Here is a 14,790-nt window from a genome sequence, read left to right on the forward strand (position 1 = left end):
CCAAACCGTTTATGCATGGGTTTATATATTTTTAAAACACACACAGAACAAAACTGCAGAAAGAAATGATTACAAAACTAATAAAAGAAGTAAGAAGAAGCAGTGTGATTTGGCTTGTTTTTATGAAAATTGGAGCACTTTTCATGTCGGTACAATCCTTTTCTATCTTGCATAAAAATGAATATGTGAGAGTGGGGTGTTGTGCTACATTTGTGGCATATGTTAACCAATGTGAATAATATAAGAAAAAGGTAAAGGAGTCTGTGGATTTTACTGATAGATTGTCAGGAGCTGAGGTGAGGACAGGAACTCGCCCCATTGCATGATGCTTTGGGGGCCAGCTTTTCCAGCTGTTGGGGGCCAGCTTTTCCAGCTGACAAGCCTAGAGTCTTAACCCCTGAGCCACCCCCAATATAAGAAATAGGCCCTCATATAAATGCAGAAACTATCTTGAATGCTGTTTAGTTCCTGCCTTAGTAAAATGAAGTGACCTTTAAATTGCAGAAATAATACTTTGGGGGCAATAAATAGAAGTAGTTTGGCATTGCCTTCTTCAAGAATGTTCTTCCCAATCTAAAGCCCCAAGATACTCTTTTTTATTGCATATAGAAATGTACCCCAATGATGCAGTATGCATTCATAAAATTTGGTAGCTAATTTTGTCACATTGTGCACATGTTGGCTAACATTGCATATTGTATTCTAAACATAATTATTTGGTACTTAAATGTAAAAAAATAATCATAGTTTGTGAATATTTACTATTAAGCCATGAGAGTTGATTCATTCATTATACTAATTAAAAAAAACCAAAAGAGTTTTGTGAATTCAGGCACTAAATTACTTTACCAAACATAGGTGTAGTTTAGCTTTTTGTTTCAGGAGAATAGTCTGTTCAGGATAATTATAAATGCTTTTTTCAAATTCTGTTCCTGTAACATATACCAGACACAACTATATAAAATAATTCAATACTTATTGGTTCATGAAATGGTGAAATTAACAGCTATGTATGTAGTATTGCAATCACCGTTAATAAAACTTTTTTTTACACAAACAGTTGGTCAACTGACAATTCTGAAGATTGCAACAACCACAGATATGAAACATTTGTGCAATATATAGGAACACAAATGCTTTTAAATTTGGCCAGCTACGCTATTTTTTATCATTTCATCATTTTTATCATAGGAAAGACAGCCTTTTTTAGTATTTTTTAGTATTAACTTTTATATTAAATTATAAATTAATATGTTATAGTAACTTGATTTGTACTGTTATTTGTACAGAAATGTGTGCAGTAGTAATAACTACAGTAGGAAGCTTGATTGAATTCAGTTATTTGAATCATGATTTTCTCTGGCTTGTTTAAATGTATAATTTGTGGCTGGAATAATTAATTTTACAGTAAAAATCCTTTTAATGTTGAGGTAAAGCTGATGTTAATCTACACTCAGAGTGACTGACTTCAGTACTATACAGTTTAATCATAAGACCTATAACCTTTCTTTGTAACTAAAAATATAAGAAAATGGATAGTCCAATTAAGTCTGGGATTTTTTTAGTCAATTAGGAGATCCTATACTGAAAAAAGAGTATGTTTTACTAACATATAGGTATAAATGAATCTTTTTATAACTTATTCATGCTGTTATGTCAACAAACCAAAGTTTGTAACAGGAAAAAGCTATCAGCCATAATTTGCATACAGGTATGTTTTGAAGCAATGTGAATAGTTCATATTCTATTGAAAAAATATTTCTAGTTTTAACTAATAATTGAGAAACTGCAGTGCTGTATTTTTAAACAGGAGATTCAGGTGTAAACTCACCTCACAGCCAGGCTGTTGTAAGCAAGCAATATTCTACAAGCCATGGTAGAATTTCCCTCACCACCAGTCCACTAATTAATGAAATTACATTAATAAAAAAATGAAAGTGCAAGAATTTGCCTTTTCCCATAGGCACAATATCATTAGCCTTTTATTAAAGCAAAAGTGATTAAAACCATTCTAAATCAAAATTGTTTGAGTCTAACACAGAACTAATAAAAGTAGAGCATGCAAAGCTACAGAGTGAAAGTGGAAAATGTGATGGCCTCCTGAACTTGGGAAGTGTGTTCCATTCAAATGAATAATCTATTTTAGTGTGCTACAGTTTTTGGTGATTTTTTTTTCTTTTGCTTAAAAACCATGAAAGAAATATATGCTGATTGACAGAATTACATAAATAATCAATTAATCTGATAGCACCTATGGGTAAGGTGTATATAACCATTTAGTTTGATGCCACTCAACTCAGGGAATTGAAGTCTGTGTCAGTACCAGCAAGCAGCAGAGCTATTTTGGTTGGTGCTTCAGTAGCCTAGTATCAATAGTTATGACTGTAATGATAAATTAAAACTGGCCCATTTAGGATCAAAGGCCCTGAAAATGGGTGGGTGGGGGGAGAAAACAGTCTTTCCCTGTGTTTTTTGGGTCTGTATAATATTCTTCCATGCATCGATGAAGAATAAGGAAAAAAATGTAATTGGAGCAGCACAGTTTGCATATACTTTAGGTTTCCTAAATTTCAGATTAACATTCTTAGATTTTTCTAACATGAATCCCAAGGTTATGATGAGTAAACGTGGGGTATATGTTGGTTAAGGCATCTGGCTTATTGAATATAGTGCTAATGTGGGTGTTGTCTTTAAATGATTGTTGAATTTTAAACAAACATTTCCATAGAAAGCTTTGAACATAAGGTTCAAACCATACTAACAGAATCTTACACTAATCAATGTTAGATTGTGTAACAGAAACAACGTTTTACCACATGTGGCCAATGTAAAAAAAAAAACCTCAAAAAGTACTGGAAAGACTTACATAGTGTAATGCAGAAAATCTTGGAATTTAAATTTGAAATGAAACCATAACTTTTCCTATTAGATATAATCTCAGGGGAAAAAATAATAAAATATAAGTTTACAGAAGTGAGAATAAATTTTGTTCAACATTGGAAGAAGGATACAATTCCCACTATCTGAGAAATTAAACTTGTAAAATATGGAACAATGGCAGAACTAACAGTATATATAGGTAGTCCTCTACTTACAATGGTTCATTTAATGACTGTTCAAAGTTATAGTGGCACTGGAAAAGTGACTTATGTCCGTTTTTCACATTTAACAACTGTTGCCGCATCCCCATGGTCACATGATCAAAATTCAGACGCTTGGCAACTGGTTCATATTTATGACGGTTTCAGTGTCCCAAGGTCATGTGATCACCTTTTGCGACCTTCTGACAAGCAAAGTCAATGGGAAGGCCAGATTCACTTAACAATCATGTTACTAACTTAACGTGGCAAGAAAAGTCATAAAATGGGACAAACTCGCTTAACTTAATTGCCCAGATAACATTATTTCCAAAAAGCTAGAAAATCAATGACGTGGCTGTCCTTGAAGCTTTCAGTGTATATGCAAAACAACAGAATAATGATCATTGTCATCATCATCATCCCAAGAAGGATGCTATGTGAATAGGTGCTCAGCCAATTGATGGCATGAGGAGAAAAAATTATCCCTATGTCTAGTTATTTTGGCATGAAACGTAGCACCATCCCGAGGGAAGGAGTTGAAACAGTTTATGTCCAGGATATGAGAGGTCTGTCAGCCCTCCTTCCAACCTGTGCAATATAAAAGTTCTCAGTGGAAGGCAGACTGGTTGCAATTGTTTTTTCTGCAGTCTTAAATATCCGTTGGACTCTGCACCTGTCCTATTTGGTTGCTGCACCAAACCAGACAATTATAGAAGTACAAATGACAGACTCAATAATTCCTCTGCAGAACTATCAAGCAGCTCGTGGGGCAGTCTCAACTTCCTGAGTTGACGCAGGAAGAACATTCTTTGTTGTGCCTTTTTAATTATGGTTCTAATATTAAGTGTCAATTTCAAGTCCTGGAGATTATAGAACCCAAAAATCTGAAGGACTCTTCTATTGTTACTGTGCCGCCTAATATAATAAGAGGTGGCAGAATAGAAGGGCTCCTCCTAAAATCCACTCCCATCTCTCCAAATTTGAGTTTGTACTTTGAAGCTTGCTTTTTCATTTGGATGAAAGAATGGGTGCTGCTGAAAAATACAAGGCCTTTGGAGTTAGAAGGAAATGATTTGAGGTTTGGGTGGCATAGATATTTTGGCAAGATAAAATCAATTTGGATTTTAAAAATTATGTTAGATGTGCTATATTGGGATCATGGAATAGATACATATCTGAGTAGTATCTGAAGAGTTTGTGGCTTTCAACACGAAGCATTTTACAGACAAGAAATAATAGCAAACAAAATGACTTAACTTATTGTGAGATACTAGAATTTTGTCAAGGGGAATACAAAATAAAATCAAGAGGCTGATGGCCGACATAGTTGCCAATGGTTTTCTTATGTACTGTTATCAAAAGATTTAAAATAGACAAAAGTGTTTATGGTATTGAACATTGTATGACTGATTTTAATAAACATGATTGCTAAAATGTATGAGCTTTTACTGTACTGAAATTTGAAGCAGAAGAACAAGGGAAAGAATGTATAATAAAGTGGGTTAAATTTTTTTGATTACAATTATATAGATCAAACAATGGAAAATATGTGGTTAAAGGACCTGAAATTTACACTATGTTTTATTTTTAAATATTTTTATAAAATCATGTACTGTTGGTATATGACACTAGAAAAATTATGTAAAATTATAAAAGCACTTAAAATTTATGTTTATATGAAGCACAGGAAAGGTCATTTTAACATGCTTGGGGGATGTGTAAAAAGCTGGAAAATTTTGGATTCAAATACCCAAAGCAGAGGATTTTAAAGATTAAGATACAATTGAGACCAGGACTCCTCTTCTTAGGATTGATGGATATTTAGAAAAAAATCATGAAATTTTATTTTGTATATGATAACCACAGGAAGATTACAGTATGCACAAAGAGATAGATCTAGCAATAACTACAATGATTGGTGAAGATGATAGAACTTCGACTTTTCTGATTAGAGAAAAGACAGTATGCTTATAGAACATAAAGCTTGTGAATTATGATTTTGATGATTAGACAGGATAGATTACAGAAAGAAGAGAGTTATGATATAACTTTAGGAAAAGAAGTAAATTTATACTTACAACCACTTAAGAATTATCAGAAGCTACTTCAAATCATTTTCTTACTTTTCTATTTTTCTTTCTTGCACTTTTAACTCTTTGATTTCTTTGATTTCTTTTTCCTTCCTTACTCTATATTAGTTTGTATTCATTTATACCTTAATTTTTAAAACTTTCACTATAGGCAGTCTTTGACTTAAAGTTCATTTACTGACCAGAGTTATAACAGCACTGAAAAAGTGACTTATGATCGTTTTTCACACTTATGAACCCATGGTCATATAATCAAAATTCAGACGCTTGGCAACTGACTCATATTTATCACTGTTGCATTATCCCAGGGTCATGTAATCATCTTTTGCGACTTTCTGACAAGGAAAGTCAATGGGGAAGCCAAATTCAATTAACCGTGTTACTAGCTGCAGTGATTCATTTAACAACTGTAGCCAGAAAGGTTGTTAAATGGGCAAAACTCACTTAACTGCCTTGCTTAGCAACAGAAATTTTGGGCTCAATTGTGGCCGTAAGTCGAGGACTACCTGTATTAAATAGAGAGAGGATTGCTTCTTGATGTTCAGTGATAAAATTGATGAAATAAGAGAAAAGTAATACAAGACATTTGCAATTAACAGTAGCATTGCAATTTGTATATCACAAAACTACATTATAAGACATGAGTGAAAAGTATTTTAGCAGAAACTACATAATATCTTTGCTGTTCCCATTAAAAACATTATTCTGTTAGATTTGGCAATTGTAGATGTGCAGATAAATCCTGTTCCCATAAGCTAAACTGAGTGAAAGGTAAAGGCACTGTGGTGAATTGCCTAGCAAGCTTTGCTATCAAGTGAATTAGAATTAAATGGGCTCACTTTGAATTGCATGATGTTAAATTCCTCCAATGCTCTAATATATTTCTAATACGATCCACAGATATAAGTGCAGTTTCTGGAACTATTCCATTTTATTCTAGTCCATTCCTTATGTTTGGAGCAATGGCGGTAGAAGGAAAACCTGTTAGACTTGGTACTATAGAACACATCATCACAAACAGTAAAGTTACCAGATGCCCTTTCTGTAGATAACAGCCAAAAGGAATTCAGCTCAAAGTCCTTCTCCATCTTGGCCACAACAGATCACCTAAGGAACAGTGCTTTAGCAACTATCCTTTCTGATTTTGCTTGATACTGAAGTTAGGGCAAGCCTTGGCTTAGAAGTTACTAATTAACAAGAAAAGTGGTGTCTGAGCCTCAAAATGTCAGTGCAACAATATGAATGAAATTAGAGCCTAATTACAGTGGCGTAGCGTGGGTTGTCAGCACCCGGGGCAATTTGCGCCCCCTAACCTGGTGACGTCATGGCACCGCCGAAAAGACGCGCCCCGCAGCGGCGTAGACTTTCCAAGAAGAGTCGCGCGCATGCGGGATGCTTCCGGGTCCCTCTCGAGGGCGGCTGGGCGGGGCTCCGACCTGCAAGAGCCGTTGCATTCAAGCTCGCACGTGAGCCCCGCTAAATAAAGCCACGCATGCGCACGAAGCTAGGCCAGCCGGCCGGCGGGTCTGTCTTTGCTCGGCCAAGCCTGCCGGGGCGCCTGCGGGGCGCTTGCGGTTGGCCTGAGCCTGGGCGGAGAGTTGGGCGCTTCTATTTATTTTATTCAGTTTATGTGGCCGCCCATCTCACCTGCCGGACTCGTTTCGCTTTGCAAGAAAGAGCAGCTCGAGAGCGGAGCCAAGCCGACTCTGTGCAGCCCTTGGGGCTCCCTGAGCAGCTCAGTGCGAGCGCGCCCCCCCAGATGTTGCGCCCGGTGCGGCCTGCCCCCCCTGCACCCCCCACGCTACGCCACTGCCTAATTAAGAGTCTCTAACCCAATTGACCTGGGCTTCAAGTTCTCGTGTTTGATTCATTTGGGGCTTGTTTAGACTGCTGCTCATGAAAAGATAAATGTGCAGGTTATTTTACTGTACTGTACTTTAATAAGTTCCCCCAATATTAGGAAAAAATATTCAGCTTCAAAAAATTAATCAGAATTCTTCCTTGGGGCAGACAAATATTTACGATCAACAAGCATTTGCAAAGCAAACTTGTTCTTCCAAGAGTGCTACCATTCCCAGGACTTTTTTCCTGGTTGTGAAAATCCAAACCAGTTGTTCCTCAAGCTGCTACTTCCTCCTTTCTAGGTAGACGTGCTCAAACTTGTTAGGTTACAGCTTGGAGTTGTGGAGAAAAAAACCACACATCAAAAATGTCTGAGTTGGCTCCCTGCAATTGGTTAAAATATCCTTCCCTTTTCTTCGGTCTGTGTTATGACACAAAAGGAGGAGGAAAACTAGATTTCCTGGCTTAATTGCTCCTGGGGATCAAGCAGATCCCATAAAAGGAAGCCCAGAATAGATCAGATTAGCTCTTCAGCCTAGCTGAAGGGACAACTTAGACAGACAAAATAGTAAACTTTGCTTGGGTAGCTCCTTCCTCACTGCACTTTCCTATTTGCAAAAGAATATTGTACTTTTCCCTTTAAGTTTATTTCCCACCAACCTAGTTTTTTCACACATTTCCACTGCAGATTGTGTTCTGCTTTCAGCTTCATTCTAAGGCAGGAATCATACACAAAGAGGAAGTGGAAACCAGTTGATCACAAAGCTGTTTAAATACTGTCAGATATATCTGTCCCCTAGCAAACGGAGGTTTTCCTCAATTTTCTCATTCAGTACAGTACAGTTGGTTAGGCAAGTAGGGGCTCTAAGGTTCATCCAGACCTGAATGAATGCGTTGTGTAAGCTTCTTATATCTGGGCTGCAAACATGGGGTGTTTGCATCTGGGCGACCACAAGTTAACAGAAAAGAGAGAAGTGTTTTCTGTATCTCTTTGCTGACATCTACTTATTTTCTAGTTAAGAGAACAACTGTGGGAAGTCAGCCCCACCCCAACCCCCAGAGAAGGTCTACAACCTTAATGTAGACACTCTTAGATGTGGATCTTAAGGTAGAGAACAGAGATACCATGCTCATGATATATTATCTATCATTAGCCAAATCATTGTTTAACATTTTTAATTGCCTCAGTTCATAAAACACAAATGTATTTTTGTTTGCACCCCACCTTTATTATTTTTACAATTAATTCAAGGCCGTGAACATATCCATCATAAATTCCTCCTCCCATTTTCCCCTCAACAATAACCTTATGGGTTGGGCTGAGAGAGAGTGACTGGCAAAAGGTCACCCAGCTGGCTTTCACGGCTAAGGGGGGACTTGAACTCAGGCTCCTGCTTTATAGCCTGGTACCTTAAGCGCTAGACCAAACTGACTTTAACAATACATCAAACTGGTTCTCAAACAATACATCATACATAGAGTTTTTGCTTAATGTTGATAATAGGGATTAGAATTTCCATCGCATAGTAATGCAGTCACAAAGCGCCGTCACAGGACTGCGTTGCTTAGCAATGGCAATCCTGGCAGCCTCCATTGCCTTCATTAAGTGAGGATTGTGTTCATTAGGTGAGAACCTCACGTGACTGGGGGTTGCAAGTTCCTGCTGACTCACGAGCTAAATCAGTGGAGAATCTGAAAGGAAATTGCAAGTGCCGGTCATTACAAGCCATTCCTTAGATGGCCCACAAGCAGGCCAGTCCATGTGTGAACCCTGTGGAGTCTATTCATATATAGAGACAGGGAAAAGAGGTGCTGCGGCACAGCACAAATGCAGCAAGACTGGAGGATGTGCAGCATTGATTGGTGTGGCAAGCATTGTGAGTGTGGCTGGGAGTCACTTGCCTGGCTGGTTCCTCAGGAGAAAAAGTGGCAGAAGCAGGAGCAACTTAGCAGAGCGATCCTCCCTGCTGGCTTCCCCACTGACTTTGCTGAAAGTCGTCAGGGAAGGTTACAAATAGTAATCACCTGACTGTGGGACGCTGCAGCCGTTGTAAGTGCAAGCTGGTTGCTTAGCACCCAAATTGCAATCACAGGGACACTGCAATGGCTACAACCAGGAGGACTGTTGATAAATCCCCCTCATTCAGTGCCATAGTAATACCGGTACTGAACAGTGGGTCCAAAGTATACTAAGTCACAAATTAGCCAAACGCATTAAAGTAATGCTGTGTGAAATCAGCCATTTCCTGACCTAGAAATTTATCTTTGTTCCCTAGGCTTAATATGTCAAAACTAACAGGTGAAGTTTTTCCCATCAGTTCTAGTTTTCCTCCTGCCAGGAAAAACATGTGTACCAATAGAAAAAATATATATTTGTAGCTCATAGTTGAACTGTGGAGTCCTTGGTGTTGTCTGAGCTTGGTGGTTTTCTTGCAGGCGTTTCATTACCTAAACTATCGGTAGATAATCCACGTCAGTGCTACAGTAGTAGGCAGTGCGGTTTGCTCTCATTTCATATCCTAATGGCCTGCCCTGTCAGTGTTGGTCGGAGTGGTCTTGGAAGTTCTTTGTTTGGGCTGTTTACTGTTAGCTTGTTTGTCTAAGTCAGGGATCTTCAAACTTGGCCTTTTTATGACTTGTGGACTTCAACTCCCAGAATTCCTCAGACAGCATGCCTTGCTAAGGAATTCTGAGAGTTGAAGTCCACAAGTCATAAAAGAACCAAGTTTGAAGACTCCTGGTCTAAGTTGTTAGCTCCTTGAGTGGAGTAATGTTTACTTCTTGGTTATTGGTCTAGTGTTAATCATGGTATTAATCTCTGCTAATCTGACTGTTGATTGCCAGTGAGGAAGTGTTTTATTTATTTATTTATTTATTTAGATTTATATACCGCCCTTTCCCGAAGGACTCAGGGCGGTTTACAGGGCATTTAAAAGAAAGTCAATACAAACGTTAAAACAAATTTAAAAAGATTAAATAAAACCCTGAGAAAAATAAAAACCCAGTTAAAATTAAAATTAAAAAAATTCTCAGTTTTAGTCTTTTTGTTTCCTTTTTGGCTTTTTTATTGTCTCTTTTAAATGGTACACAGATGTTATTTATCTCTATGTGCCTGTTGTCAGCTGATTTGTCTTGAGTTTCCAGAAATTCTCTAGCATTTGCCGTAATATTGGATGGTCAGTTTCCTAGGTGAAACACTGGTTAAGTCTGTTCATGTATTGTGAAATTAGGGAATTTTCATCATGTCTTCTGATTGCTAGCTAGTGTTCATGGGTGCGCTCTGCTAGTCTTCTGCCTGTTCATTTTACAGGTGGCTGTTAGTCCTTATGTTGTAAATAACTCTTTGTTTTTGTTTTTCTGGCGTATTTTGATTTCCTTAGGATATTTTGGAGGGCTTTGGTTGGTTTTTGTGCTGTGGTGATGCCATGTGGTTGTAATAGTCTGTTAATGATTTCTGAAGTCTTCATCGTGGTTCAGTCCAAGCCGGGAATAATCAACATGGCGACTGCTTTAGAAAGAAAGTTGCAGTTTATTGAAGAGAAGAGCCAGACAGAAAGATGGCTCTGGAATAAAAAAGAGAGAGCACCTGTAGGGAGTGGGTTTTTATACCCTCTGGGGCTCTTGAGGTTGTTTCCTGTTCCTGTTTGAGGCTTTGTATTTCCTGTGTCATGAATGTGCCCCTTTGGCATCTGTGGGTTAATCCTATTATGTCCTGTCTTAGAGTTTGGGTGGGTTGTGTAGATTTTAGGTGTCTTTGTCTTCTTAATCTTCTAGCTTCAAACATCCTGAATGGTTTACATGTGCATTTCTACACAGCTGGTTTCTGCTTGGGGGAGGGAGATTTGGGGATATATAAAAAAAAACACTGGGCATGCTTTTCTGCCTCTTTAAGATCCTTTGAAGAAATATATTTTTCTGCCCTTTTAATATTTCCTTCTCTGAGGGTGGGGGCTGACTTCCCACAAATCCCCCCTTTTGTGCCCTAAGTGTGTGGATGACACACTTACTGACACAAGATTAAAATTGATCTGTGTCAGGGAGACTTGGTAAACAAGCTTTAAACCATTAAGCCAAAAAAGGGGGGGGGAGACACTAATGGAGGCAGCAGAAAAAAGATCCCTGCAGTGGCTCCCAAAAGGGGAGCTTCCAACCCATAAAGGTATAAAAGTCAGGGCAAAAGTTCTTTAGATGGAAAAGAAATTTATAATGTCCAATATTCTGTGCCAATTATTTTCAAATGTTGGATGTCACTTTGAGCTTCCAGTCAGGTTTTGAAGCACAAGCCCCTCAAAATTCTTCACAGCCATGGTCTTCATCAGTACATAACCATTGGCTGCCCATTTTCAAGGGTTGTTTCCTGCCTTAGCTCTTAGTTCAGTGCATCCAGGTTTGTAATGTCCAATTGAGGTTAGCCGGTATGCAAGATATTCAGGCTCAGTTTTGGAGATCTCTTTCCTGCTACTTCCCTAGTCAGGGCATATGAATTGCAAATCACCTGAGGGGGCCTGGTTCCCTCCCCCTTGGACTTTGCTGGAAGTTGTTCCTAGAAAATTTTAATGACACAGGGCAAGAATCAGGCTGGAGCTTTACTGAAGGTAGGTGAAAGATAGACTCAGTGTGATTATGAATGGTGTGTGTGTGTCTGTGTGTGAGTGCAGCTACTAATACAAAACAAGCAGTACAAACATTCTGGATAAATTTTCCTCCCACCAGACAGAAATCCAAGATGTTCAGGACTTGCTGTGTCTCTTCCCAAATGCCATCTCTCCATAAATATATTCAACTGGCTTATTACAATACAAATGGGGCAAGAAAGAAAACCTTACAATGAGTTTCCACCCTCCCCCACATAGTCTTCCTAATTTTCTTCTGAGGCTTCATGTGGGGACCAATGGCTCCAGGATTCCTTCCTTCCTCTGCAGCTTTCACAGGCATCTGGGAAAATGGTAGGAATTGGGAAGATCTGTTCCACTTTGGTTGCATGGTGGCTTTTTAGCGATGGCTGGATTCAAAACCCAATTCCATGGCTCAAATGGATGGAGGCAGCGTCAGGGTCAGTGTGCTCTGCTTCCAAAGGTTGGATGGGTGGGGTCATCTGTGTAGAGCTGAAAGACATGAGAGCAGGATCTCCTCCCCCCTTTCTGGGTGGACTCTCCCAGGAGAGGCAAACAAAGGCATGGAGAACAGAGGATAAGAAAAGGAGAAGCAGAATTGGGGAAAGGGTGGTAGCTTGCAGACAGAGTTTGAAAAGGCATTAATACTGCAGTGGTTAAAGAAACAGATAAGATGGGGACAACACAGATGAGGACAAAAGAGAGGCTGGATTCTGGTAAGAGAACAACAAAATGAAAGGTCTCATTTCTGAAATGAACATTTGTAACATATTAAAGAGGACTAAAGAGTTGCAACTTGAAAAATGCTGGTCATGTTTCAGGAAAAGGATAGATAGATAAAACCCATTTACAACACATACAGTAAATGCAAGAGTGAAATTTTTCCAGCAGATGAAGTTAAAACATTCCCTCCTGCTAACTTTGGGCTGTTCTTAAGAGTACAGAGAGAAAGAGAGAAGAAGAAAAACATTTTTCTTCAGAGTGAGGGTATTTTCCTTTTGGTGGCTTATTTTAAGCAGAATTTCTAGCAGAATTTTAAAATTCTTTTGTCTTTGGATTAAAGACAGTTAACAGTCACATTTACCTCACACACAAAGACTTTGACACACATATATACACAAAGACAAGAAAAAGAACAGAAAAGGGAAACAGAAGTCTTAGTTTTATACATCCTAGTCATTCCCACCATAAATCTCAGTTAACTCAAATTAGGGAAGGCACAAATCTTATACCTACCATGTGGTTGCAGAGAAAGAGAGAGAGAGAATCACTATTTCTTATTTTCCCTTTAAGTAAATTCATTTAGCCAAATTGGTTTCCAGCAAAAACCCTGAGCAAAGTCCATTTTTTTATAGTTTTCTCTACCTATCTCTTTTTCATACCTGTCTGGAACGGGTAGCTGATTCCTGTCCCAGGCCTCAAGAGAGCTTTTACCGGGGAGCCTATCTCGACCCTTGAACTAGAATACCCCATGATTCACTTATTCCTGATGCAGGGGTTCACTTTGGTTCTATCGGGTCTGGTACACTGAAGCCTCCTAGTGAGACTTCCGCCTACCACCACAGATTCGGGTCAAAAAGGGACCCATGGAGGACTCTGGATCCCTCACAGAGTACTGGATGCACCATGGTTTAAGACCAAAAAGGGGTCTGTCGAGGACTCTTCTGCTCCCCTGCAGAAGGTACAGGACGCTCTCTTATCAGCTTTACCTTCACTTTTCACCACCACTGTTTGAGGACTTCAAATGTCCGAGAGGAACTCTGCTTGCTTCCCAGAGGTTAAGGAACGCTCCTACCCTGGGGCTAACTTCGGGCTTTGCTTACAACTTACTGGCGGAAGGGGTCCTGGTCTGCCAATATAAAAAAGGTTTCCGAAAGGGGTCTGGTCGATCAATGCAAAAGGATTTTCCAGAAGGGGTCCTGGTCTACCAATGTAAAAAAATTTCCAAAAGGGGACCCGTCTACCAGTACAAAAGTTTTTACCACACTTTTACTGCCCACTCGGCTCTGCCTTTCTCAGAAGGTCTCACGCTCCTGGGGTGCGACTGGAGGGCATACAGAGGGGGTGAGATACAGCTGATTTTCAGAGGAGGGTGCCCGACACATACATCCCCACACTCTTCCTTTCGTTCTTCAGACCCTTTGAATCTAGGAATTTAAATTTGGCGGCACCCTCTTTCCAGGTAGCTGTTTGAGCACAAGACTCAAAAACTCCCTTTAATACCCATTGCCGACCAGGCAGGGTCCGTGGAGACTTCCCTGTGGAACAAGGCGTCCACTGCTGGCTGGGTGATGGCTCTTCCGGACCCGATCCAGTGGCTGGGTGAGCTGGAAGTCCCTTGGTTGGTTGCCAGGTAATGTTGGGAGGAATTCCCCCATTCAGGCTCTTCCAGCCGGGATTCTCACAAGCAGCGCAGAGGAGAACAAATAGAACATGAAGCCAACTACTAGAAAGAGAGGTTTAATCACAGAGATTAAAGTTGAGCGACAACTCAGCACGAATCCCCGGTTAGCTAGACAGAATGGTCCTCAAGCGTGAGTTCTTATACCCTTTCATGATTTCCAAAATGGTCATTTCTGATTTGTCAGTTTAAAATTTGTCGTTTCTGATTTGTTGGTCAGTGTCTATCGTTGGATTAATTCCTTTATCAATTCTGTCTAAAAAGTGTTAATTTTCGCTCCAGGAGGAATTCAGTCTGATTGTTTTATTTTGTACCTTTTAGTGTATCTATTCTAATCCTGTCTATCCTAACTGCTGTTAGCCTGTTCTGCATTCCTGTGGTTTAGACTTGATGCTTTGTAGCCAGTGTGTGTTAAGTGTTTGTTTATTTAGCCTCCGCTGCCACCAACTCAGACTAGTTTGTATTGGGTTCTTCCTGTATTTACCAAGGTATTTACTCTTTGGGGTGAGGAGGGGGGTGTCCTGCTCTCATCATGTTGGTTGTGCTATAGTGGTCAGGCACTTTTTGATAAAGTTGCATGGGTATCTATTTTGTTGAAAGATGTTTCATACATGATCTGTTTCCTTTTCTGATGTTAATGACCATGTGATTCACTTAACAACTGGAAAGATTTGCTTAACAATCGTGGCAAAAAGGTCATAAAATCAGGCATGACTCAACAACTGTCTTACTTAGCAACAGAAATTCTGATCCCAATTGTGGTC

General features: G+C 39.4%; 1 long non-coding RNA gene across 1 annotated transcript in view; it reads left to right on the top strand.

The window, feature by feature from the left end:
- LOC308661986 overlaps positions 1 to 14,790 on the top strand; it is an 87,960-nt gene that overhangs the window by 16,529 nt on the left and 56,641 nt on the right. The gene's annotated exons all lie outside the window — the stretch shown is intronic.

The sequence above is a fragment of the Vipera berus genome, assembly GCF_964194415.1.
Source record: "Vipera berus genome assembly, chromosome: 2".
Classification (NCBI taxonomy): domain Eukaryota; kingdom Metazoa; phylum Chordata; class Lepidosauria; order Squamata; family Viperidae; genus Vipera; species Vipera berus.